Below are 27,631 nucleotides of genomic sequence, written 5' to 3'. Positions count from 1 at the left end.
GGACAGCCTCAGGGCTTCCAGACTCTCTGGTCAAGAGGGAGTGTTTGGATGGAGAAGTGGAGCCAGACAGCAATGAGGGAGTGGATCCCAGGCTGAGTAAACCCCTGCCAGGAGAGGAACCTGGGGCTCCTGTACCCAGCAGTCTCAATCTAGAGAAACCCGCTAGGGCTGTCATCACCTCTGGAACCTCCTGCCCCCGTATCAGACTCCCCACTCTAAAGGCCCAGAGTGGATATGAGCTTTCACTGAGAACATGGTGGAATTGAATGGTCTTTACATTAGAACCAACAGACTTTCTTCTCTGAGGAGCACCTAGAAGCTCCAAACAACTATTCCTGGACAAAAACCTCCCTTGGATTGAATTAAAAAACAGAGAGTACTTTGAATATCAAATTGTTAATTCGAGCCACACTGTATTTGTAGGTGATCGTCTGCTACAGAATGTAAAGAGCTGAAATGAAAAACAAATCTGACCTGGAAACAGGGAAAACATATGGCCGCTTAAAAGAGTTTGGGTCTACATAAGAGTTTCAGCCACTCTTGGAGGAAAATGGAAGTATCTCTATAAACAAATGCATTCATGAGACAGCCTGTAGGGAGGAGGTCAAAGACATGACAGTATGGTGCCAGGACAACAACCTCTCCCTCAACGTGATCAAGACAAAGGAGATGATCGTGGACTACAGGAAAAGGAGGGCCGAGCACGCCCCCATTCTCATCAATGGGGCTGTAGTGGAGCAGGTTGAGAGCTTCAAGTTCCTTGGTGTCCACATCACCAACAAACTATCATAGTCCAAACACACCAAGACAGTCATGAAGAGGGCATGACAACGCCAGGAGACTGAAAAGATTTGGCATGGGTCCTCAGATCCTCAAAAAGTTCTACAGCGGCACCATCGAGAGCATCCTGACTGGTTGCATCACCGCTTGGTATGGCAACTGCTCGGCCTCTGACCCCAAGGTGCTACAGTGGGTAGTGCGTACGGCCCAGTACATCACTGGGGCCAAGCTTCCTGCCATCCAGGACCTCTATACCAGGTGGTGTCAGAGGAAGGCCCTAAAAATTGCCAAAGACTCCAGCCACCCTAGTCATAGACTGTTCTCTCTGCTACCGCACGGAAAGCGGTACCAGAGCGCCAAGTCTAGGTCCAAAAGGCTTCTTAACAGCTTCTACCCCCAAGCCATAAGACTGCTGAACAGCTAATCAAATGGCTACCCTGACTATTTGCATCCCCCCCCCCCTCTTTTACACTGCTGCTACTCATTGTTTATTATCTATGCATAGTCACTTTACCCCTACCTACATGTACATATTACCTCAATTACCTCGACTAACCTGTACCCCTGCACATTGACTCGGTACCGGTACCCCCTGTTATTGTTATTTTATTGTTGCTCTTTTATTTTCTTATTTTAGTTTATTTAGTAAATATTTTCTTAACTCTTATTTTTCTTAAAACTGCATTTTTGGTTAAGGGCTTGTAAGTAAACATTTCACGGTAAGGTCTACACCCGTTGTATTCGGCGCATGTGACAAATAACATTTGATTTGATTTGATTTAGGGCTGTAAAAATATGAAAAACAAGACCGATTTTGTGTAACACATTGTGTGTTTTTCTGCTTTTCATGTGTCTGTCTCAGGAGGAAATGACTGGCGTATGGGAACAGGGTCCATGGGCTGGGAAAGGATGAGGCTTGGAGAGTAGAGTGACTAATCATGAAGACATGGCTGGAAAGTCCCAGAGGACAGATATGGGAGGAATATCAGGTACCTGAGGTGAGAATAATGGAATGTCACATGTGACATCTTTGTCTTAGCTATCAAATTCTTCCTGCAGTGGAGTTGATTTCTTCTATCTTTATTTCAACTGTCTGTGACTGTGATGGGAACCTATCTCACAGCAGACACCCTGCTCATATGCTCATCAATGCTTAACGAAGACTCAACTGATAGAATACTTTATAACCTTATACAGTAGACAGTACAGATGTTGATCTATACAATTATCTTGAGAATTCGTTAGGCTACAGTAGGTTCTTATAGGACAGGCTGCCTAAGCTAGTCATTTATGTATCTCTTTTTAGAGGTGTCTAGCCACTAGAATTTAACAAACAGAGACATGATGGGCTTTGAGTTACATCAGCTTCTAGGTTCAGTTATCTTAAAGGATGTGATGTGAAACAATATCACATGACTGCTCTCACAACAGAGGCCCTTTAGACATTTACATTTACATTTTAGTCATTTAGCAGACGCTCTTATCCAGAGCGACTTACAGTTAGCGCATCCATTATTTTATCGAACCCACAACCCTGGCGTTGCAAACGCCATGCTCTACCAACTGAGCTACATCCCCTGCCGGCCATTCCCTCCCCTACCCTGGACGACGCTGGGCCAATTGTGCGCCGCCCCATGGGTCTCCCGGTCGCGGCCGGCTACGACAGAGCCTGATTCGAACCAGGATCTCTAGTGGCACAGCTAGCACTGCGATGCAGTGCCTTAGACCACTGCGCCACTCGGGAGAGTTCACTGGACCATGCATGTCTATGCAGTGTCATTCTGTCCTGAACTGTTATTCATTAACATGTTAGGACCATTGTTTTGTTTCTGTTTGTTTAATGCTTGAAACATGCTTTACAAATAAAGTTATTATGATTGGGATATAAAGAACATATATTGAACAGATCTGTTGAAATTATCATGCCCTTACTTTAACTACAAAATGAGTAGCCAACAAAGGTATGAACAGGGGTTTAATAACCTAGTAGGCTAATAACCATGTAATTACAGTTAACATGATCAGGTATGTCCTATGACGTCATGTCATATGATTTCTCTGGATAGGCCAATGTCTGCGTAGTGCAGAATGAGAGGGTACATTATTTGTTATGATCCTGTCTCTTTAATATTTTTAAACCTGATCTCTTCTTGCTTAGTCACGCCCGTCAGCGGGTTAGCGCCGAGCACGCCAGTGGATTCCCATGTAAACCGATTGGCTGGTCGGTTTGACAGTCTTGTCCTATGCTCAAGGGCGGGGTTCGCGGTTGGTGAAACTGAATTACCCGCGGAAGAAAACTTACCCTGGTTGAGCATTGGAGTGTGGGAATGCGCTGGACACTGCCTGTGAAAATAGGAGCCCAATAGACATATCTGGGAATGTCTTAACGTTTTGTGGCTAGTTCCAGGATATAGAATAGGACTCTTGTTTGACTCGAAATAAATTATTATTTTTCCTTCTCAGAATGAAGGACTCGAAATAAATTATTATTTTTCCTTCTCAGAATGAAGTGACACCACATCACATTTCAATAACTGGGATCTGAAATCTTTACAACCAGATTTTTTCTCCACACCGGAAAACATCGGACTTGATTTTGATAAGGGTAAGTTGCTTTTTATACTGCATTTATAGGCTGGGGTTAGAGTGCTAGGCTATATGGGATTTAAAACATCAGAAATAGAATGTTAAGAAGACGATCTGGAATAAGCAATCTGTCCCTCCCTCTGTCTCGTGTGCGCACGGGTGTATGATCGATAGCCTAAACCGGGATCGATAGTCTCCTCACACGATCCAAAGGGAATGTATCGAACGAATTATACTATTTGATATTGGAACCTGTTTTGAATTGCCTGGTTCACATGCATCTGTGCTGTAGGTTGCAAAGATCTACGTCTATCGCTATACAATATAAGACCTTTCTTTCGTTTAGCATATTTGTGATTGTGAATGACAGCTTGTCATCACCTCAATACCAGTGCTTCTATTCTATGTTTGTCATTCCGCGAGCGCCTATAGGCTTCACGACAGACAGGCATGTTCATTTGTAGCATAGTAGCACGCCCGGTCTGTATAGGCGCACATAGCAAGGTATTACTATAGAATATGGGTGCTATTACGCAGGCTTACACCTTATTTATTTTGGCAGGTGTTGAATGTAACAGTTCTCCTCTGATAATGTTTCTCCTTGAATGAGTGGGTTCAGTTGTTTTCTAAGCAAAATCATTGGAATAAATTATTATGGCTGTACTCTTTCACCTTTTACTCCAACGATTGTTCATGACGACCATTATCAATATTCTGTTATGAAAATGCAATATTACTATTGATAGTTATTATTAGGTAATTGATTGCTTGTTAATATTTTCATACATGTCATGAATGCAATGCCACTGTCTAGACTCCACAATATAGCATAGGCATCTGCCTCCACTGTGCTACCTGATCAATGGACACTGTACTACAGCCCCTGTCTGCAACAGGAATGAGAGACATATTCAAATGTGCTGAGTTATTTTGGCAAAGTGAGAGGAGCAGCAGGCCAGGCAGGCAGCACATGGCCTGCTGAAACATGATCTCATCCAGAGGATCATCATGAGGGCTGATGTCATGACACAGATACAGCAGGCAGGGCCATGATGTGTGATAGTGACGGTCATGGGGGGTAAGAGAGGGAATGTTGCCTCAGTGTGCACAGTGTGAGGCATGTGTGGAAGAAGCTGTGTGGCATTTGTGTGCTATACAATCGAGAGAGAATATTTATTGGAAAAACCGAGGGGTTCTAGAGCTGGCATTGAAGGGAGCAGGTGGGAATGGGCTAGCCAGGCCTGTGTTGGTTGGTTGGTATGTGGGTGTAGCAGGGGGCTGCTGAGGTAGTCATGCCCACATGAGTCATGGTGCAGTATCTGTCTATCTATCTATCAGTAAATCTGGCTAAGTGTGCAATACTCACTCACTGTCTCTCCAAGTGGTGTTGTGTTCACTTGGGTTACTGGGTTGAACCTGGCTCACCCTCAGTAGTCCTGTTTTGAACCCACCAGACTGTGCCAGACTTGTTTCTGTCTTGTTTTTTTTAAATATATATTTAGGGGAAGGACACTAGCATGGTAGCATATAGCATCTCTATTATATTTAAGGCTTTCTAAGGCAGCCATGAGGTTGTGTTCTGTGTAGGTGTTTGTTGTAATCACCTCATGATGATTCATTGAAAAGCTGAAAAACAGATCCAGATGTGGATACTAGTCATCCACTCATGGCAGGTCCTCTGCTGCTCTGTCCAGTCAATGAGATGATGCAGCCTCTTGGTGCATATTTCCTGGAATGATTGTCTTGTTTAACGTGGTCTCAGTGCATTTCATATTATTCTGCAAGACACTCTATTTAGTATGATATGTTACGTTTCGTATGTTATGTATTAATTTATGGATGTCCATCATCCATTTCGTACAATAATTTATGAATTTTCAAAACGTACAATATGTTACGAATTCCAATTTGTTGTGGCTAATGTTAGCTAAGTGGCTAACGCTAACGTTAGCTAGCTTTAGGAGTTAAGGTTAGGAGTTAGGTTAAAGGGTTAGGGTTAGCTAAAACGGGTTAAGGTTAGGGGAAGGGTTAGCTAACATGCTAAGTAGTTGCAAAGTATGTAAAAAGTAGTAAGTAGTTACAAAGTTGCTAATTTCTTAAAATGCTAAAGTTGTTTGTGATGAGATTCGAACACGCAACCTTTGGGCCCAACTATCCACCGCCGACCAACCACCCTCCTTTCGTTTTTGCCTTAAGTAACTTATTTCTTATGTAACCATACCAAATGTAACATATCCTACTCAACGTTTACTATGTTACGTCTATTCTATGACACCAGTCTGTCTTGTTATGAAACTTCATTGTTCTCTCCCATGGCCTTCAGTTATTTACCCTAGTCTCTGTACAGATCTCTCTCTCTCTCTCTCTCTCTCTCTCTCTCTCTCTCTCTCTCTCTCTCTCTCTCTCTCTCTCTCTCTCTCTCTCTCTGTCTCTCTTGTTCTCTCTTTGTGTGTATGTGTGTGTGTGTGTGTGTGTGTGTTGAGCACATGCTTCTCTAAATCACCCCAGGCTGCCTGCCGTGGCACCAAAAGTCCTTGCTACATCATGTGAGACCCAGGCATCTCTGAATAAACTGCTTTACCCTTTCGGGTTAATTGTAGTGTGGGCTAAATCCTAACATGGAACTCTCACGTGAATCACACACCCAACAATCTAAATTATGTATGTGTATCCGTATCTCAAATGAGGATTCCTCTGTTTGTGGAAGCATGCTTCTAATTTGTAAAATATAGGGCAAAGCAACAATATATCTAGTCTTGCAGTTAAACATGTCAACCAACTTGTTCAGCATTTCTATTAACAATAAGCGTGGTGTTCTTGCTTAGCAGATCAGTTAAGAGTGTTCCCACGACCGCAGACAAATAGATGGTGCTTTACAAGCATGGCAGGTATGGTTTTACTGAAGATTAATGGTGAGAGAAGAACAGCTAACTGCCTATGCGCTCTATTTGATCTGGGCCCCATTGGTGCTTGCTCAACCGCTGCTACCATCCTTAACTTTGATGTGCTTGTAGTCGGTCTGGAGTTTGTGTCAGATTGTGTCAAGGCTTCAGGAATGGTTGATAAGCAAAAACAGACCACACTTTTCAGATGTTGCAAAAATGACTTGTCATCTCAATCTGCCAATCTATGAACCGTGGAGAATATGCCATGGTGATTACGCTTTATGTGGAATACTTGTGAACAGGAAGATGTTTTCCACATGATGTCAGACATGAAAGCCTTTCTATACATGCAAGCAAATACACAAACCTTCACATTAGTTTCCAACAGTCACAATGAAAAAGCCTCATCAAAACTAATCCCCCACCATTTTGTGTCGTGTGAGGAGTTGGCTTGGTCATGGAGGCTATTTGTTTGTATTCACAATCGTCCTTCCTTGGGTGTCTTGAGTTTGGCCGTGTATGAATAAATGGAACATTGCTTTGGTCTGTGAGTTTCCTGTCAGTGTTCAGGCCTTGATTATGTGAGTCCCAGGAAATCAGCCATGAAGCAGCTAACTGTAACCTTCCCATTACATCTTGGAGGTGGCATGTAGGGCCTGTTCTGCAGAGGCTAGGCCCGGCCGACAGACAGGTCTGCAAACTTAGTCAGATGTGATGTAATGCTGTAATGCTATTTCAGGTCTACCTCTGGTCTCCAAGGCTCTGTCTGCCAGCAAGCCATTCTGCCTGCTCCTCTCTCTCTCTTAGTCCCCATGTTAGCACCTCATCTATCAAGACTCAGCCATAGCCTATGTTGGGATCCACAGTCAGGAATCCCAAGAAACTCAAATACCCATGTTTCCTGTTATAAATACAGGGCAGAATGTGAACTTCCTTTAACTGAATATAGGGATTAATATAGATTGTTTTATGTTATTATTTGTTTTAAGCTGATTTTAGGTGGGGCTTAGTCTGATGAGATCAAATTTAGGGCATGATCCTTGCTGCTGGGGTTCTTATGGATTCCATTGTTTGTTGTTCTCAATGGGGTGGCGTCTGGTCTGAGACTGGTTAACCCAGTGGCACACGTCATTGTGGGAATGTTGTGGGTGTTCCCACCCAGCAGACCAGAGCTCCTAGGAGGAGGAACTGCTCTGTGCAATTTGATCTTACGGCTTTGTGTCTGTAGACAGTAACTGTGAGGGCGTTTTTCTTTTTCATAGATAACCCAATAAACAAAAAAAAATGGGTCCATGGAAAATTATTGTTACATATCTGTTGGCATGTGTATAGCGCAGGTCCTTACCTGTGTAATATCTCATAAAACAGAGTTTACACAATAAGTCAGAATCTCATGTCCAATTCAGATCCTGCCACTCAAAACAGATTAAATATAGGCTTGATGTTTAATGGTGGTCAAGTACGTGCTCCTGAGTGGCGCAGTGGTCTAAGGCACTGCATCGCAGTGCTAACTGTGCCACTAGAGATCCTGGTTCGACTCCAGGCTCTGTCGCAGCCGGCCGCGACCGGGAGACTCATGGGCGGCGCACAATTGGCCCAGCGTCGTCCAGGGTAGGGGAGGGAATGGCCGGCAGGGATGTAGCTCAGTTGATAGAGCATGGTGTTTGCAACGCCAGGGTTGTGGGTTCGATTCCCACGGGGGGACAGTATAAAAAATTATAATTATTCACTAACTGTAAGTCGCTCTGGATAAGAGCGTCTGCTAAATGACTAAAATGTAAAATGTAATACAGTTAGTGAACTATTGTCAGTCTTGTTTTTTTCGACAGGAATCTTGAGTCCAGGACTAAAAATAACATATGCCACATTCAGCAGTTTTTCCTACATGAGCGTTCTCATGTACAGCCAAAAAGTCCATTATTGCAAAATCCTCAAGATAAATCTTTGTTGTTCAGTTTTCAGTTAGAGCCCATTAGTACAGGTTTCTACTCTCAGACTGTCCATAGTGTTAGCTTACTACACTCACTATCTCTTTAAAAGACTGAATGGCCAGACGGACACAAGGATTGGAGAGGGACAAGTATAGTTACTATCCCAGGACTGTTACAGTTGAAAGCACATTTTTAAATAGTGCGGCCTGCATTCTCCGACGCTATCCTTGGCCCAGCAAGCCGTCAGACCCTAGTGCAGGGATCATCAACTAGATTCACCCACGGGCCCATTTTTTCTTGAGCGCATGGTCAGGGGGCTGGAACATAATTACAAATAATTTGTAGACTGCAAATTGACCTCAAGAAGCCCAAACAGATATAACATTTGACTAAAACAGAATCCTTTTTTAAACCTTGCTTACATTTGTATACGATCACATACAGTAAACTCCGTAATAATTTGGGCAGTGACATTTATTTGTATTTGTATTTTTCCTTTATTTTACTAGGCAAGTCAGTTAAGAACAAATTCTTATTTACAATGACGGCCTACACCGGCCAAACCCGGACGACGCTGGGCCAATTGTGCGCCGCCCTATTGTGTTGTTTTGGCTCTGTACTCCAGCACTTTGGGTTTGAAATGATACAATGACAATGAGTGAATAATGCTGAGTGAGAAAGTTACAGAAATATCATACCCCTAAAACAGGTTAACATTTTTGCAGGGGTATGATATTTGTGCATCTGTAACTTTCTCACTCATCATTATTCACAATTAATTCAGGACTATCCGTAATCATGGTAGCTTCCACATGAATGTAGAACTGTTTAGAAACTGTGTGGAACTTATTTACAAAAGAAGTGACTGCAAAATGACACAATACATTATTTACCATTCATTTCTATTGGGCACAAAATAATCTGAAAAACAACCAAAACAAACAGCAAACGCATTCCAACAAGTTTGTAGAGTCACAAGCTTGATGTAGTCATTGTGTGCTAGGAATATGAGAGCAAATACTACACTTTTGACTACTTTAATACACATATAAGTGAATTTGTCCCAATACTTTTGGTCCCCTAAAATGGGGGGACTATGTACAAAAAGTGCTCTAATTTCTAAACTGTTCACCTGATATGGATGAAATAATATGAAGAAATACCCTCAAATTAAAGCTGACAGTCTGCACTTTAACCTCATAGTCATTGTATCATTTCAAATCCAAAGTGCTGGAGTACAGAGCCAAAATAAGTAAAAATGCTTCACTGTCCCAATAATTACGGAGGGCACTGTATTATTCTCTATTGTGCGTGGGAATACTTTGGAACAGATTTCCAAAATGAAGATCACTTGGAGCTGATTTGCTGGTGTTTTACAGTCTTTTATGTCCAACAACAACAAAAAACATTTTTTTACGGAAAAAACATTTTTGCTCAGAAAACTTAAAATCACCCACGGCCTGAATTCGGCCCGCGGGCAGCCAGTTGGGGAACCCTGCCCTAGGGACTGCAGATCCTCATTGTGTATCACAGTGGTAAACTCAAGTAGACTGTTCCCCTGCATGGAAGAGCACACAGAGTCCTACACAGTAATATCTGGACAGTCTCAACCAACAGTTCCCACCACCACCTCCATCACATACCATGGGCCCAACTCACTCTCTAACAGAGTTTCCAAGAAATGAGGGTGTGCGTTTGGAACAGCTCTGTGACTTGGCCTTGCCTGGCCCTATGGGAGGAGGTGGATCCAGGAATGACTAATGATAACTGACAGGGAGACCACTTAGATCACTCCGAGTGCATTTCACATTCTACTGAAACTTGAAGCACACTGCTACCCTTCTTGGACAGAAGGTTTGACATTTCCAGTTTCAAGGCACCACCATGGTCCCTTGCTTGCTGTAAGGGAGTGTGTGCCTTGGCTGTTCCACTTGTTAAAGCACTGTGACGTAGTGAAGTTGTCCAAGTGCTACAGCACAGAAAGGTACTGTAGTTATACTGTTCTGTTTGACTTGTGTTTTAAGATCTTTGTGTCACAATGACTGAAATTGCTTATGACGTCATCCTATAATTCTGTTTTTCCTTTCCTAATTTAGTTTGCTCTCCTGTTCTTGTCTGCTGCCTGTGCTACACTTCAGATCCATACCAACTCTTCCATCCATTGGCCAGTTTTCAGTGGTTGTGCTTGGCATTGCCTTGTGCCAGGAAGATGATGTAAAGCCTACCAGTGATGCCAGTATTGCACATCATGCACTGCAATAATGAAGCCGTCTTCTGGATTCTTCTGGTTGGGTGCACAGTAGTGAAGGACATTTGCATGTCGACTCTGATGAAAGCACTAGCATGGAGAACAGCGATTCAACAGAAAAATCAATGAATAGAGTCTGTCAGGTTCTTCAGTCTGGGGACGTAGCCCAGATACAGTGAGTCAAGTTGGTTCTGCTGCTGTAGGGGTTGACTAATGCATCACCACCACTCTATCTCTCCTAATCACTCAGTCACACCATAACCTGTTACCTGACTGATGAGGGTTTATTTGGATTACCTCACAATGACGATCACACCTGGGAAGCTGGGATATGTGTCATCCCTTGTCCCCCCATCTCTCCCCTGTCAAAACATTGAGCTCATCTCTGTGGAGGAGTCTGTGTTTTCCTCAGCCCAATCTACGGGGTGAGGACTGAGGAAGGCTCCCCCCAGCCTGCTGTATATCCCAGGGGTCTGCCTGGGATATACAGAGTTTCCACTACTCTCTGTGCAGCATAGCTGGCTGTAGCAGGCCCGTCCGCCCCTCCTTTCTCTCCCCGACCCCCCGACCCCTCAAACCTGAACCCTGGCTGGCCTCCTTTCTGATGATCCCCCAGGGCCAGCGTCACTTCCTCAGAGATAACTTGATGATAGAGGATCCTATGGCACTTTGTTAGATAAGGGAATAAAATGTAAAGATACAGGTAAGGAACATGTCTGAAACAGGTCAATCAAAGGTTATGTGTGGGGGAGATTCCAGGGCGTGGGAGAGCTGAGAGAATGGCCAAATGTAGCTAAAAAATTTAAAATCACTAAAACAGAGATTATTCACTTTTATTAGTCCCATCTTCCTCTAATACGATGCACATATTAAATACTGAGTGATATAAAATACAGACAAAGCGGATAAACCGTTTTGACATTGTCATTGTAACGTTTGTATCAACATTTCCACGGTCTATTGATGGTGCTCAGGAGAGTATGATACAGTGTATCAAGCACAAAAATACCCACTTGTGCTATTTATCTCTATTTATACAAATTTACAGAGGACAACAATAATGTTCCTTATTTTAGTAGAGGCTTTAATAAGAAACTCTCATGAACTCCAGGCCTAGAGGTTTACTCTATAAGGGTTGGAAGTTCAGAGAAAGAGAAGTTCAGAGAAAGAGATCATATCAGTATAGCAGCAGTATAGTTGAGAGTGCTGCATTTTTCACACACAGAAACTAGTTTGGGCAGAGCGTACATGTCGAAGTTGATGAATGTAGGAACTTGTAAACAGGCAGTCTGGGTGGCTGGCTGCCTGGCTGTGGGAATCAGTGCACATGTTCAAGGTGTAAGTGGAGCACCTGTCTTAGTACACCGCAGGGCAACAGCGATACACCTCTAAGACTCAACCACAGGAACAAAATCACTTCCTCTTTGTAGCTTTGGGTTTGACTATATTGATGAGTCTCACCTGTTCAGCTTTTATCCTCTTATCTCCCTGGATATCTGCAATGTATTACAGATGAAAGGGATTTCAACGTCGGAAGGTTATGAAAATCACCTTGTTGTGTCTGGGACAGACAGAGAGACTGTTTCCCCTCCCATAACACCAGAGGGATATATATATGTATATATACAGTTGAAGTCGGAAGTTTACATACACCTTAGCCAAATACATTTAAACTCAGTTTTTCACAATTCCTGACATTTAATCCTAGTAAAAATTCCCTGTTTTAGGTCAGTTAGGATCACCACTTTATTTTAAGAATGTGAAATGTCACAATAATAGTAGAGAGAATGATTTATTTATTTCATCACATTCCCAGTGGGTCAGAAGTTCACATACACTCAATTAGTATTTGGTAGCATTGCCTTTAAATTGTTTAACTTGGGTCAAACGTTTCGGGTAGCCTTCCACAAGCTTCCCACAATAAGTTGGGTGAATTTTGGCCCATTCCTCCTGACAGAGCTGGTGTAACTGAGTCAGGTTTGTAGGCCTCCTTGCTCGCACACGCTTTTTCAGTTCTGCCCACAAATGTTCTATAGGATTGAGGTCAGGGCTTTGTGATGGCCACTCCAATACCTTGACTTTGTTGTCCTTAAGCCATTTTGCCACAACTTTGGAAGTATGCTTGGGGTCATTGTCCATTTGGAAGACCTATTTGCAACCAAGCTTTAACTTCTTGACTGATGTCTTGAGATGTTGCTTCAATATATCCGCAGAATTTTCCTTCCTCATGATGCCATCTATTTTGTGATGTGCACCAGTCCCTCCTGCAGCAAAGCACCCCCACAGCATGATGCTGCCACCCCTGTGCTTCACGGTTGGGATGGTGTTCTTCGGCTTGCAATCAACCCCCTTTTTCCTCCAAACATAACGATGGTCATTATGGCCAAACAGTTCTATTTTTGTTTCATCAGACCAGAGGACATTTCTCCAAAAAGTACGATCTTTGTCCCCATGTGCAGTTGCAAACCGTAGTCTGGCTTTTTTATGGTGGTTTTAGATCAGTGGCTTCTTCCTTGCTGAGCGGCCTTTCAGGTTATGTCGATATAGGACTCGTTTTACTGTGGATATAGATACTTTTGTACCTGTTTCCTCCAGCATCTTCACAAGGTCCTTTGCTGTTGTTCTGGGATTGATTTGGACTTTCCGCACCAAAGTACGTTAATCTCTAGGAGACAGAACGATGCGTGGTCCCATGGTGTTTATACTTGCGTACTATTGTTTGTACGTGGTACCTTCAGGCATTTGGAAATTGCTCCCAATGATGAACCAGACTTGTGGAGATCTACAATTTATTTTCTGAGGTCTTGGCTGATTTCTTTTGATTTTCCCATGATGTCAAGCAAAGAGGCACTGAGTTTGAAGGTAGGCCTTGAAATACATCCACAGGTACACCTCCAATTGACTCAAATTATGTCAATTAGCCTGTCAGAAGCTTCTAAAGCCATGACATCATTTTCTGGAATTTTCCAAGTTGTTTAACGGCACAGTCAACTTAGTGTATGTAAACTTCTGACCCACTGGAATTGTGATACAGTGAATTATAAGTGAAATAATCTGTCTGTAAACAATTGTTGGAAAGATTACTTGTGTCATGCACAAAGTAGATGTCCTAACCGACTTGCCAAAACGATAGTTTGTTAACAAGACATTTGTGGAGTGGTTGAAAAACGAGTTTTAATGACTCCAACCTAAGTGTATGTAAACTTCCAACTTCAACTGTATATATATATATATATATATATATATATATATATATATATATATATATATGTCAAAGGTGAATGGGTTTGTCTGTCTGGTTGGAGTCACTGTGTGTGGAAGATTAAAGACCCATAGTACACAGCCTCAACAGCTACTGTGTGTAAGTGACTGTATATGTGTTGAATAGATTGAGACCACAGATTGTTGCCCCCAATTGTACACAGCAGCAGTGGTACTGTAGTAGTCTATGGTTGATCTATGGCCCCTCCTGTGATGGGGGTTACAGCTGAAAGATGCTCTGGGACATTCCATCCCCTGTCACTTGGCTGTAAGACCACCATCCGATGCCCTGCCTGTCTGTTCTCTGCTCAAGCACTAGCAGTGAGTGCTGTGCCCCTATCACTAGCTGTAACATCCCAGAGAAAGCCCCCAGTCTTAATATTACAACTGATCATAGCAGGTATTAGGCCTCAGAGGACCCTGTTTGTTGTGGTGCTGGTCAGGAAATAAATTCCTTCGATCTGCTTGTGTGTATTCTGTGTGATATTTCTCAATTGTGTACACAGGTTTCACCATAAACCACCCCTGTCTGCTAAACCAGTTGAGGTCACTTCCATCCATGCAAGAATGCTCTTGGTTTGAGGAAGTGATACCGTGAAGAGTACGTGGTTCTCTAATACATATTTGACTCACTCCAAGCCCAATACATATTTGACTCACTCCAAACCCAATACATATTTGACTCACTCCAAACCGAATACATATTTGACTCACTCCAAACCGAATAAATATTTGACTCACTCCAAACCCAAAACGAATGGATGATAGAGAGAATAGAGAATTGTTAATTAACCATAAAGGTCAAGCAAATCTGCATGAAGGGATTAGAAGAGGCTTTGAATCATATTACATGCAAACAAATGACCAAGTAGTGAACGTTTTAATATAATATATGAATGAAAGTTTTAATAGTATTTGGATAAATTAATGAATTAATGGATTATGAATGTCATTAAATTAAGCTTTCAGTATATGCCTATGTTTTTAGGACATAATGGTGAAGCAAATTTTCTCTGGTGGTTTGTCAGACCTGGGTTCAAATAGTATTCAAAGACAATAAATACCTGAGTATAGTAAACACATACTGTTTGAACCCAGCTCTGGTGGTGTGTCAGGGTGGCAGTTGATCCCTCACCCCAGCAGACAGACAGACAGAGGGTGGGTGTTCCTGCCAGTCCCTCCCGGGCCAGTTTATCAGGAGGTTTGACCTCATTGGCTTTGATTGGAGATCAGAGGGCTGATTTGGACAAGCCCAATGTCCATTCTCTTCCCTGGCTAAATCTGTGTGTAGTCTGGCTAATTCCTTTGTCCCAGAGCAACAGGCCACGCTTCGTCTGCTCTCCTCAATAGAGACAGCAGCTTTGATTTCTCACTGCATGGAGATGGCTCATTCTGCAGCCCATCCGCTCCCCAGTGCCAGAGGGGGCTGACGGGACAGGGCAGAGGGAGGAGGGAAGGGTGGCTGTTGTTCTCTACTGTAGAATGTGGAGGAGAGGGATGCCTCATGACTGGTGATGGGATGAAATTGATTAGTGTGTGTGTTGTTTCCGTGGCCGTGCACGGCGGATATTTTGGAGAAGCCTCCCAGACAGCAGTGTGTTTCCTGCTTCCCATTCGGAGGTCTCTTCAGCTCCTCCTCTCCTCCCCACTTCCTCCCAGCACGTCTTAAATAAGCAGTCATCTGACCTCTCCATGCTGGTGGTCTCTCAGGGAGGATGTGAGGTCACACAGTTGTTGGCGTCTCTTTGTGAAGTATTTTTACTCGTGTTGATTGGCCAGAGCGTGGAAATAAACCTAGGAGTGCACACAGTGAGTACTATGGTGGCGACAGGCCGTATCACCTCCAGAATACACCGTCTGAAGGACTTCATAACAAGATACGCTGTCTGTCTGATACAGCTGGAGTCTGTCCACATATACGCCCTCCTAACCATGATGGGGTTAACGAACTCAGGGCACACAGAAAAGTCATTAGCTAAACACAGAATTAGCTGACGGCCCTGAGTTCGTATCTTGTTATGAAGTCCTTCAGACGGTGTATTCTGGAGGTGATACGGCCTGTCGTCACCATATGACTTATATTATTTCCTGTTAGCCAAGTGAGGTTTTGATGGATAAAGGAATGAATCCTTCAGTCAGTCTGGTTTTCCCCTTCCTTCTCTCATGTTGAGGAGGAGTTTTGAATCAGTCTCCACAACAATGACCCTCCTTCAGCCCCATGTGCATCATCAGCCTGATGCCCAGTGCACAATGCAGCCTTTTGTAGGCGGGAGCGATTCAGTCTGATATCATGCTGGAAACTATTTAGATGGGGATCACATGTTGTTTGGTCGTTCTGCTGCTGAGTCCCCTCTTAGCTCACTTGGCTAACAGGAAGGGCAGCTTCTGACTGCTTTCTACAGACAATAAGTCGCTTGTTTAGCTAGTTTGGGGATGAATCTGGGAGCCTCTCCACTGGGGATAGTAGTGGAGGAGAGACATTCTGCTTTGAGTTTGTTTTCCTTTGTTTTGTTAAAGCTGCCCTGTCTCTCAAGAGGATGTAAATCCATACAGACACTTCTATGTCAAACGGTGAGAGGTCAAGAGGTCAAACACGCTAAAATCCGGTCACAATGTCAAATATTAATGTTATTGATCGACTGATTATGGAGAGAGAGAGGGCTGTGGCTCACCCAGTGGTTTCGCTTGCCCTGTCAGGCCAGCACTGTTTTGAATTTGTGAATTAGTAATGAGAAAAATTATATTATCTTATCTCTTGGCTGTCAACTGTCAGTGCAGAGAGTGGAGATACAGTATTTTATTTATACACATGTAATTACTGTGATTTATTATGGAGTGTAAAAGTGTCATGTTAATCTATCATGAAATATTGAGTAATGTTATTACTTGGATAACCCTTTGGCATTTTGAGTAGCAAGTGATGTTATTGTCGTTATGTAGGCTAACATTTAGTTTGACAGAAGATGGTGTCAGCATTGTTCTACTGTAGACGTTATCTTGATAAACCACTCAACCTCAGTTAAACCAACCCAGCTTAAAAGGTTAATGTTGATAAATGGTCATGGTTGAATTAGTCCAATCAAACACCTCCTCTGTGTTTTTAACCTTTGACCCAGATCTCCTAGTTCCCTTTCACATTAGGTAATGTCCCTTTAAAATGAGGTCACGTCCTTGTGAGTGTCATGCACATGCTAATTGTATTATCTCCATTCTTTACTCTGCTCTTTGGCCCCACAACATTCCTACCCATCCCCAGGCTGTTAAATACTGGCTATTCATAGATATACCTGTTACAAGGCTGTTATACAGGCTACATGGAGTAGTTGTTGTCATGGTCACACCTTGTCCTCCAGGCTGCAGTGGTCTGGTGGGTGGATGTCAGAGAGGCCCTGGGTCTAGCTGGGTCTCTACACCCACTCTCTCCCCAGGTGACAGGCCTCTCTGCGTGGGCACACTGGGTTGTCTGCTGGGGAGATAAGGACAGTTTCCATGGGAAAAAGTACAGTCTGGGACCCTGGCATGATAGCAGCAGTCTCAGGGACTTCAGGCTACGATAAAACACCCTCTCTATTCCCACCACATCTCAGAGTTGAGGAGGTTGTATGAGTGTGTGTGTGTGTGAATCAGCTGATGTAATCACGGCCCATGCGCAAGAAGATACAATGTTAGATTGTGTTAAATGAAATTACATTTACTTGTCTTAGAATAATATAAGGCATCTGGCCCATGAGGCAAGTTTAGAGTCGTCTCTCTGGCATGTATCCAGACAAGATACAGATTTACAGTGAGGCTGGTTTTTCCACCATAGTAAAGATATGCAACAACCATCTCAAGTGCTGCTGTGGGTTAGGAGTAGAGCTTCAGTTAGATGGGCACTTTAGAGAGTTTAGGTAAGAGGTGCACACTAAAGAGTTGAGTTAAGAGGGGCACACTAAAGAGTTCTGAGAAAATAGTCAGTAAGTGTACTACTGTAGTCACAGAGTGCTATGGGCCAAGTGGTTCTCTCTCTCTCTCTCTCTCTCTCTCTCTCTCTCTCTCTCTCTCTCTCTCTCTCTCTCTCTCTCTCTCTCTCTCTCTCTCTCTCTCTCTCTCTCTCTCTCTCTCTCTGTCTGTCTGTCTGTCTGTCTGTCTGTCTGTCTGTCTGTCTGTCTGTCTGTCTGTCTGTCTGTCTGTCTGTCTGTCTGTCTGTCTGTCTGTCTGTCTGTCTGTCTGTCTGTCTGTCTGTCTGTCTGTCTGTCTGTCTGTCTGTCTGTCTGTCTGTCTGTCTGTCTGTCTGTCTGTCTGTCTGTCTGTCTGTCTGTCTGTCTGTCTGTCTGTCTGTCTGTCTGTCTGTCTGTCTGTCTGTCTGTCTGTCTGTCTGTCTGTCTGTCTGTCTGTCTGTCTGTCTGTCTGTCTGTCTGTCTGTCTGTCTGTCTGTCTCTGGAAATACACAATGAATTATTCACAAGTATAGAACGCCTTAATAATTTATCCGTTGAATTATCCACCCTTGCAATAATATTTCTCCCCCAAAAGAAAAGTGGAAAAAACATTTTGCCTGGGCAGAACATACTCAACTTCAAGTGAACTGATTCAGTAGACGTGGCAATTCAGGGCAATTCCTCTCCCTGATATAAAACACACCTCAACCTTTTTTCACGTTGATTTCCCGAGGAAGATATAGGCACTGTTTTCTCAATGTATTCACTGGGATGTTGCCTACTGTACTTTGTTTCATTTTAGAGTTCCTACACGGGCTGGCTGTTAAATAGACTGTATATGAAGCTATTTGCAGGAGTGTTGAAGTGCACAACACTGTCAATGTACAGTATAGTGCACATCATACTGTGAAGTCACTAGTGAGATGTTAAAAGGATGTGGCCATCTTTTTGCCAGTTACAGTAGTAGCATTTGCCGTTATATCATCCTACAGTACTTTCTACTGCCTTGATATCTAGGATGTCTGTCATTATATAAGCTAGTCTATAGTTTCATCTCCAGCAGGACGTTGGCCATTGAAGTTCTATAAATAGACTGTATGCACACAGAACAGCGTCAGATACCTACTTATCCTCTCATACATAGTACCTCTGGCACTAGATCATAGCATACAGTCAATACTGTTTGGACAGCAGTAGCAGAGGTTTTTCCCATGCACCCAATGTAGCACGTTCACACTCCCTTTGAAGTGTTGACTTTGCACTGTAAAATCCCCCCGTGGTGTGTGTATGAGCGTGCGTGCACGTGTGTGTGTTTCCCGGACGGTAGGGTGAGCCGGCCCGGGTGTCTGAGTGAGCAAACATGGGGAATGGGATGAGCTTCCACCAGACAGGCCTGTCCTGCCAGTTCCCCCCTCCCCTCTGGCCACTCCCGTCCTCCCCTCCCCAGCCATGACACTGGATCCCTGGGTCAGCTGCAGAGGGTATTCCTGTTGTTTGTGTTTTAATGTCAGATGGGGATGGTTCGGGGTGACAGCCTGTCACATGTCACTGTGTCAGTTTGCCTCAGGCTAGACACACACTGAATCTTAATGGTGCGGAGCAGGCCGGACACAGGGCGGCTCCTTGGCCTCCGCTACCCTGGACTGGTCTAGGCTGGCCTGGTCTGCAGCTATGTGGAGTATTTCCTTCCATGTAAGAGGAGCATACCGCCAGGCCGTACGCCCAGACTGAGGAGAGGAACCAGAGCTGGACCCTCCTTCCTTTTCCCCTTAAAAAACCCTGGTGAAAAACCCCTTGTCATCCCGGCGCCATGTGCATGGAAACCACGTGGTTTAGAGTCACACTGCTCTGTTAGTCATCAAGGAGACGGCGTGAAGGAGGTAAGGAGGGAAAGAGGAACAGAGAGTTGTGATTATAACCTTGGTTATGTCATAGAGGCAACTCTAGTCTGCATCCAAACTCCGCTTCCACAATCAGCATGGTCACCTGGTCTTGCTGTCTCTCCTCCAACATTAATCCTATGTTGATATTCTTAGTCCTTTAATCTGTGGCTGTTTCAGAAGTCATCCATAGGCACCCAAACTAAGACACAGCAGCTTTGCAGGTTCTGTCAGCTTCTTAATTGGTCTCGCTTGGTAGTGGTGTGCGTGCGTGTGTGCGTGTGTGAGTGTGTGAGTGTGTGAGTGTGTGTGTGTGTGTGTGTGAGTGTGTGTGTGTGTTTGTGTGTGTGTGTGTGCTATATAAAGATCAAAAGCAGCACCCATGCTGCAATAAATACCCAGATGGGCCTCAGATGGGCCAGGTGTTACACAACACTGAGGCCGTTGTTATTAAGTGCAATTGATTCACAGTCTCTAGATCTCCCATTTAGGTCCATTGCCAGATCAGATGCTTGTTCTAATTGCTTAGCACATTCCTTATCCATCCAAACACACTTGAAGGATGAGGTCTTGTTGGGCTCCTTGGCAATAATGACTTTGTGGGAGTGTTATTGCCTACGGTGCATGCAGATTGCAGCATAGTAGGCCTATGGAGTCATATGAGGAGTGAGATCAGTGTTTGGATAAAAGAGTGAGCTGCTGAATGGCATATTTTCCTCCCATTGTTTCCTTTATATCAGGCTTTGCTTTGCTTTCAACATGGCGTGAGGCAGGCAGGCTGCAGCCATGATGGATAGGCTGCATTGTGATTAGTGACAACTCCAGCATGGTGAAGGTCAATATTACCAGGGAGAATCTCTGTTTTTATCCAGGTTTACAGTATTTATGGTGCATATTCTGTTAGGTGAAAAGGGAACATTTGATATGCGGTACTAAAGCTAAGTCACTGTCTTATAGTTTTGTATAGTGTATTTTGGGTCATGAGTAGGCAACTGTATCGCTCAGTGAGAGAAAAGAGGGACATGTACAATTATACACCAAGACATTTAGAGAAAACTAAAATAAAGTGATTGAGGTTCAGCAACAGAGGAAGAAAGAGAAAGATATATTCTGAGAAATGCCGGGGAAAGAGAGAGAGGAAGTGAGAGAAAATGAGAGAGCGACGAACCAGAGCCTGCGGTCAGGAAGTTCTGTTTTTCAGGAAGGAAGTGTCCAGCCTTCTCAGTACCCAGATTAATGAGGTCATCCATCATGGCGCCTGCACGCCAGCCTGCCTCTCTGTTTCTCTTCCTCTTCACCCCTACGCCCAGCCTGCCTCCCTCTGCCCAGCCGCGCTCATCTACCCAGCCTCTTCCTCAGCCTCAGCTCTGCCCCGCAGCCAGCTGCACTGTCTGGAGCTCTGTCACTTACAATAAGATGGATCCTTTTCCTGTGACTGTCCACTCACAGGCCCTACTAAAGAGATATACAGTTGATTGTCCCAAATGACAGCCCACTTTTTGGCCAAAAGTAGTGCACTGTATGGGGAATAGAGTGCCATTTGCATTTGGGACACAGATATACTGTCCTGTACATTGAGCAGGAGAGCACACAGAAGCAGCAGGGAGGAAACCCCCCACCTAGACCAGACACTGTGACTGACTAGACTGGTTAGACGTGATGTGCTTTCTCCTGCAATGCTGCTCACTTTCATAATCATAATCATAATCACCTTTATTCGCCAAGTACAGTACCAGTCAAAAGATTGGACACACCTACTCATTCTAGGGTTTTTCTTTATTTGTACTATTTTCTACATTGTAGAATAATAGTGAAGACATCAAAACTACGAAATAACACATAAGGAATCACGTAGTAACCAAAAAAGTGTTAAACAAATCAAAATATATTTTATATTTGAGATTCTTCCTTTGCCTTGATGACAGCTTTGCACACTCTTGGCATTCTCTCAACCAGCTTCATGAGGTAGTCACCTGGAATGCATTTCAATTAACAGGTGTGTCTTGTTAAAAGTTAATTTCTGGAATTTGAGCCAATCAGTTGTGTTGTGACAAGGTAGGGGTGGTATACAGAAGATAGCCCTATTTGGTAAAAGACCTAGTCCATATTATGGCAAGAACAGCTCAAATTAGCAAAGAGAAACGACAGTCCATCATTACTTTAAGACATGAAGGTCAGTCAATCCGGAACATTTCAAGAACTTTGAACGTTTCTTCAAGTGCAGTCGCAAAAACCATCAAGCGCTATGATGAAACTGGATCTCATGAGGACCGCCACAGGAAAGGAAGACCCAGAGTTACCTCTGCTGCAGAGGATAAGTTCATTAGAGTTACCAGCCTCAGAAATTGCAGCCCAAAGAAATGCTTCACGGAGTTCAAGTAACATACACATCTCAACATCAACTGTTCAGAGGAGACTGCATGAATCAGGCCTTCATGGTCGAATTGCTGCAAAGAAACCACTTCTAAAGGACACCAATAATAGGAAGAGACTTGCTTGGGCCAAGAAACACAAGCAATGGACATTAGACTGCTGGAAATCTGTCCTTTGGTCTGATGAGTCCAAATGTGAGATTTTTGGTTCCAACCGCCGTGTCTTTGTGAGACGCAGAGTAGGTGAACGGATGATCTCTGCATCTGTGGTTCCCATGTAAAGCATGGAGGAGGAAGTGTGATGGTGTGGGGGTGCTTTGCTGGTGACACTGTCAGTGATTTATTTAGAATTCAAGGCACACTTAACCAGCATGACTACCACAGCATTCTGCAGTGATATGCCATCACATCTGGTTTGCACTTACTGGGACTATAATTTGTTTTTCAACAGGACAATGACCCAACACACCTCCAGGCTGTGTAAGGGCTATTTTACCAAGAAAGAGAGTGATGGAGTGCTGCATTAGATGACCTGGCCTCCATAATCACCTGACCTCAACCCAATTAAGATGGTCTGGGATGAGTTGGACCGCAGAGTGAAGGAAAAGCAGCCAAAAAGTGCTCAGCATATGTGGGAACTCCTTCAAGACTGTTGTAAAATCATTCCAGGTGAAGCTGGTTGAGAGAAAGCCAATAGTGTGCAAAGCTGTTATCAAGGCAAAGGGTGGCTACTTTGAAGAATCTAAAATCTAAAATATATTTTGATTTGTTTAACACTTTTTTGGTTACTACATGATTCCATATGTGTTATTTCATAGTCATCTCTTCACTATTATTCTACAATGTAGAAAATAGTAAAAATAAATAAAAACCCTTGAATGAGTAGGTGTGTCCAAACTTTTGACTGGTACTGTACTCAGAATGTTACTTGGTGATATGGTGCCGCTAGTGATAGACAACATTTAAAGACAGAATACAGGCAACAGAGTTTATACGAAGTTTACATACATTACAGTTGAAGTCGGAAGTTTACATACACTTAGGTTGGAGTCATTAAAACTTGTTTTTCAACCACTCCACAAATTTCTTGTTAACAAACTATAGTTTTGACAAGTCGGTTAGGACATCTACTTTGTGCATGACACAAGTAATTTTTCTAACAATTATTTACAGACAGATTATTTCACTTATATTTCACTGTATCACAATTCTAGTGGGTCAGAAGTTTACATACACTAAGTTGACTGTGCCTTTAAACAGCTTGGAAAATTCCAGAAAAAGATGTCATGGCTTTAGAAACTTCTGATAGGCTAATTGACATCATTTGAGTCAATCGGAGGTGTACCTGTGGATGTATTTCAAGGCCTACCTTCAAATTCAGTGCCGCTTTGCTTGACATCATGGGAAAATCAAAAGAAATCAGCCAAGACCTCAGAAAGAGAAATTGTAGACCTCCACAAGTCTGGTTCATCCTTCGGAGCAATTTCCAAATGCCTGAAGGTACCACGTTCATCTGTACAAACAATAGTACGCAAGTATAAACACCATGGGACCACGCAGCCGTCATACCGCTCAGGAAGGAGATGCGTTCTGTCTCCTAGAGATTAACGTACATTGGTGCGAAAAGTGCAAATCAATCCCAGAACAACAGCAAAGGACCTTGTGAATATGCTGGAGGAAACAGGTACAAAAGTATCTATATCCACAGTAAAACGAGTCCTATATCGACATAACCTGAAAGGCCGCTCAGCAAGGAAGAAGCCACTGCTCCAAAAACGCCATAAAAAAGCCAGAATACGGTTTGCAACTGCACATGGGGACAAAGATCGTACTTTTTGGAGAAGTGTCCTCTGGTCTGATGAAACAAAAATAGAACTGTTTGCCCATAATGACCATCGTATTGTTTGGAGGAAAAAGGGGAATGCTTGCAAGCCGAAGAACAACCGTGAAGCACGGGGGTGGCAGCATCATGCTGTGGGGGTGCTTTGCTGCAGGAGGGACTGGTGCACTTCACAAAATAGATGGCATCATGAGGAAGGAAAACTCTGTGGATATATTGAAGCAACATCTCAAGACATCAGTCAGGAAGTTAAAGCTTGGTCGCAAATGGGTCTTCCAAATGGACAATGACCCCAAGCATACTTCCAAAGTTGTGGCAAAATGGCTTAAGGACAACAAAGTCAAGGTATTGGAGTGGCCATCACAAAGCCCTGACCTCAATCCTATAGAAAATGTGTGGGCAGAACTGAAAAAGCGTGTGCGAGCAAGGAGGCCTACAAACCTGACTCAGTTACACCAGCTCTGTCAGGATGAATGGGCCAAAATTCACCCAGCTTATTGTGGGAAGCTTGTGGAAGGCTACCCAAAACGTTTGACCCAAGTTAAACAATTTAAAGGCAATGCTACCAAATACTAATTGAGTGTATGTAAACTTCTGACCCACTGGGAATGTGATGAAAGAAATAAAAGCTTAAATAAATCATTCTCTCTACTATTATTCTGACATTTCACATTGTGGTGAACCTAACTGACCTAAGAAAGGGACTTTTTACTAGGATTAAATGTCAGCAATTGTGAAAAACTGAGTTTAAATGTATTTGGCTAAGGTGTATGTAAACTTCCGACTTCAACTCTATATACATATATAGAGTGTGCATAGAGCAGTAAGAGAATGAGCAGATATACAAATATACAGTGGGTATACGGTTGATGTACAGTGGATGTACACTTTTACAGTATCAGTATGTATATATCTAAGTGCAGAGAGATGGACAGAGTGCAATACAGTATAGTGTAGTTATTTTATATACAGTTTAGAGATGGCTTGATGCGGTGTGCAGCGTAAAGTGTCCTTTAGTGTCCATAGTCCTTTAGTCACTATGGGCCAGATGGCTGGTGAGGGCCACAGCCTGGGGGAAGAAACTTTTCAGGTGGCGGGAGGTTTTGGTCATGAGTGACCTGAACCGCCTGCCAGAGGTGCATTTTTGGAGTAGGGGGTGATCGGGGTGGGAGGGGTCGGCGATGATCTTTCCTGCACGCTTCCAGGTAGCAGCCGATGACCCTCTCTGCAGAACGGACAATGCGTTGCAGTTTTCCCTTGCAGCGGGCAGACGCAGACCCAAACCAGACGGTGATGGAGGAGGTGAGGATGGACTCAACGATTAATGCGTGAAACCGGATCAGGATTGCCTGGGAGATTTTGAGTTTTTTTCAGCTGCCGCAAGTAGTACATCCACTGGTGTGCCTTCTTGGTGATCGCTGTGATGTTTCCCTCCCACTTGAGGTTGTGGGAGATGATGGTCCCCAGGAATTTGAACGATTCAGCCATGCTAACAGCTGAGCCAGCAATCTCGAGGGGCGAGAGATAGTGAGGGGCTGTTCCACTGAAGATCATATGGAATGTTGCTATGGAATGTTCCATTGACACAGCTTGTTATGAATTCAGGTTATGTCCCTGGATGGAGGGCTTGGGAAACATACTGTACAAGACCCATTTGAGAAATGTATAATGTATCAGTTCTATTTCCAAATCTGGGCATTAGATGAGAGAGGCTGTGCTGACAAATGCATTCCTGTACACATGGTATATGAAATGGAGTTGGTTTCTTGTATGGATCATGTTGTCATTTTCTGTATTTATTTAAACTATCGATGAGATCTTATGTCGAGGGGTGTATAGTATCAGGAAGTTAGGGTAACCAGAGAAAACAGATAAATGTAGAATGTTCTGTGGAACATTTGTTTCTACTTAGCAGGCATCAAAAGAGGGCTATATTTAGAATGTGGATAACGTGAGACAGGATATGTCAATTAAGGAAACGTTGTTGTGAGATAGCAGCAGGAGAACTAGGTCCTGTTGAAAAGTGCACAATGAGGACTAACACGACCCCCCCACCCCTGACCTCGCCCACCAAAAGCCCTTTCAGATAGGCAGCTGAAAGAGGCAGTGAAGGAGAAGCAGTCACATCAACAAAGCTCCATGCAGCCCCCAGCCCTCCTCGCCACTGTTTGTCTTCAAGCTTTACCTGTTACAGCTGGGCCCTCCATTGTCACAACTCACTGCCTTTCTATGCATGACTGGCACCCATTTACCAAGTCATTATATTAATAGATGGCCTAAAAACCTCATCCAGGGACAATGTGTGTGTGTATGTATGTGTGTGTGTGTGTGTGTGTGTGTGTGTGTGTGTGTGTGTGTGTGTGTGTGTGTGTGTGTGTGTGTGTGTGTGTGTGTGTGTGTGTGTGTGTGTGTGTGTGTGTGTGTGTGTGTGTGTGTGTGTGTGTGTAGCACATATACCAACGCTAGATCTACATGGCTCCCCAGAGAGGTAAAACACTGTGGTTGAGCCAGGCTGTCAGTTTGATAACCTGAAAGCCTCATGGACATCTCTGTCCTACCCTGCACCTGGAGAGACCAGGGTCTGTCCTCTGGGTTTAGTCTGCCTATCAGTCTTCCCCGCCCCCCGCTAATGGAGAGCATTAGCCTTGTAGAGCAACAGCAGCTCCAGAATGTAAAAACATAGTTATTCGAGTTTGTTTGGTTGAGTAGGGAGTGTTCATTTCTCACATGCATTAGCCTGGAGTTGAAGCGTCAGCAGGAAGCTGATCTTGCAGTGTGCATGTTGCAAGGATGGGAGTGGGCCCTTCAAACAAATCTCTTTAAAGGGCCCACAGATTAAATCACGTTAACCTCATAGCCGTTGGAAGTAGCGGTGCTGAGAGTGCTGCAGCACCACCTGAAAAATCAGAATAAAAAAAAAAGTATTTTTTTTTAAGTATAAAGAAATATATGAAATAATTATTTTTTCACAAAAGTAGTGCACTGGGCCTTTAATAGTCCTGTATTAGCGGACCGGTTTATCCATCTGCAGAACCAGCGGGGGCAAAAATATTTGTACAGCCCCACGCCCAAACTCCTTCCCGCAGCTATGGTTAACCTTAAGAATGCTGAGTGTAAAGTCAGACAGAGAGAGTAGTTATCATGGTGGGAAAACTGTTGCTATCTCCAGGCATTAAATTGTTGCCATGCAACGTTCAGATTTAACCTTTAGATAAGACATATAGTATTCTATGCATATAGAATTGGCTTCATTGTCTCTTCGACTCAATTAATATAAATGGTTGAGCCAGTTGCCTTACAGTAAGATGGTGTTTTCAAGCCTTTTGGAACTTGAATGTGAATTGAAACTATAAGGAGTCAGGAGTCAGGAAAAATGATAATCCGGTGTCCTTGGATGGGGTCCAAAATGTAGAATTCAATCAACATCAACTCTCCTCAAGGACATCTCCACTGCTCAAGGACTTCCTCCCTATAAAGTCCAGGCAGTGTGCCTTTCAGACTGGGATGGATGACACTGAATCCTAGCTAGGCCCTTGGCCTTCATGCAGGCCTAATGTACTGTACTCATTCATTATCCTGGTGAGAGGAGATGACTGCCATGTTAAAGACTCCCACGTGGTAGCAGGCAGCCCAATCACTGCCATAACCACAGCCTGTGTCCATGCTGGGTGTCCTGGAGCCTGCAGACCTAGTATCCGGCTGGCGGTTGCCATCCTCCCATCCTCTTCCCCAGACGCAAGCCTCAGAACTCTGCCAAGTCAGCTGCCATGTTGACTTTGGACTGGACTGGAGGACAAGAGAAGGAGACGGGCTTCCGAAGCACACAGTTGTCTGTCTGTCTGTCTGTCTGTATGTAGGTCTGTCTGTCTGTCTGTCTGTCTGTAGGTCTGTCTGTCTGTAGGTCTGTCTGTCTGTCAGTAGGTCTGTC

At 43.7% G+C, this 27,631-nt stretch overlaps 1 protein-coding gene across 1 annotated transcript in view; it reads left to right on the top strand.

The window, feature by feature from the left end:
• The first annotated feature begins 3,089 nt into the window (after nucleotides 1-3,089).
• The window catches only part of LOC311103370 (inactive rhomboid protein 1-like), a 43,978-nt gene continuing 19,436 nt past the window's right edge, over nucleotides 3,090-27,631 (top strand). Inside the window, exon 1 of the mRNA XM_084144933.1 lies at nucleotides 3,090-3,385. The gene's annotated coding sequence lies outside the window, so the exon portion shown is untranslated. The remainder of the gene's footprint in view (nucleotides 3,386-27,631) is intronic.

This window comes from Coregonus lavaretus (assembly GCF_964263955.1).
Source record: "Coregonus lavaretus genome assembly, chromosome: 28".
In the NCBI taxonomy this organism is placed as follows: Eukaryota; Metazoa; Chordata; class Actinopteri; order Salmoniformes; family Salmonidae; genus Coregonus; species Coregonus lavaretus.
Note: the sequence above shows the minus strand (reverse complement) of the source record. Positions and strands in the feature narration are given on the sequence as shown.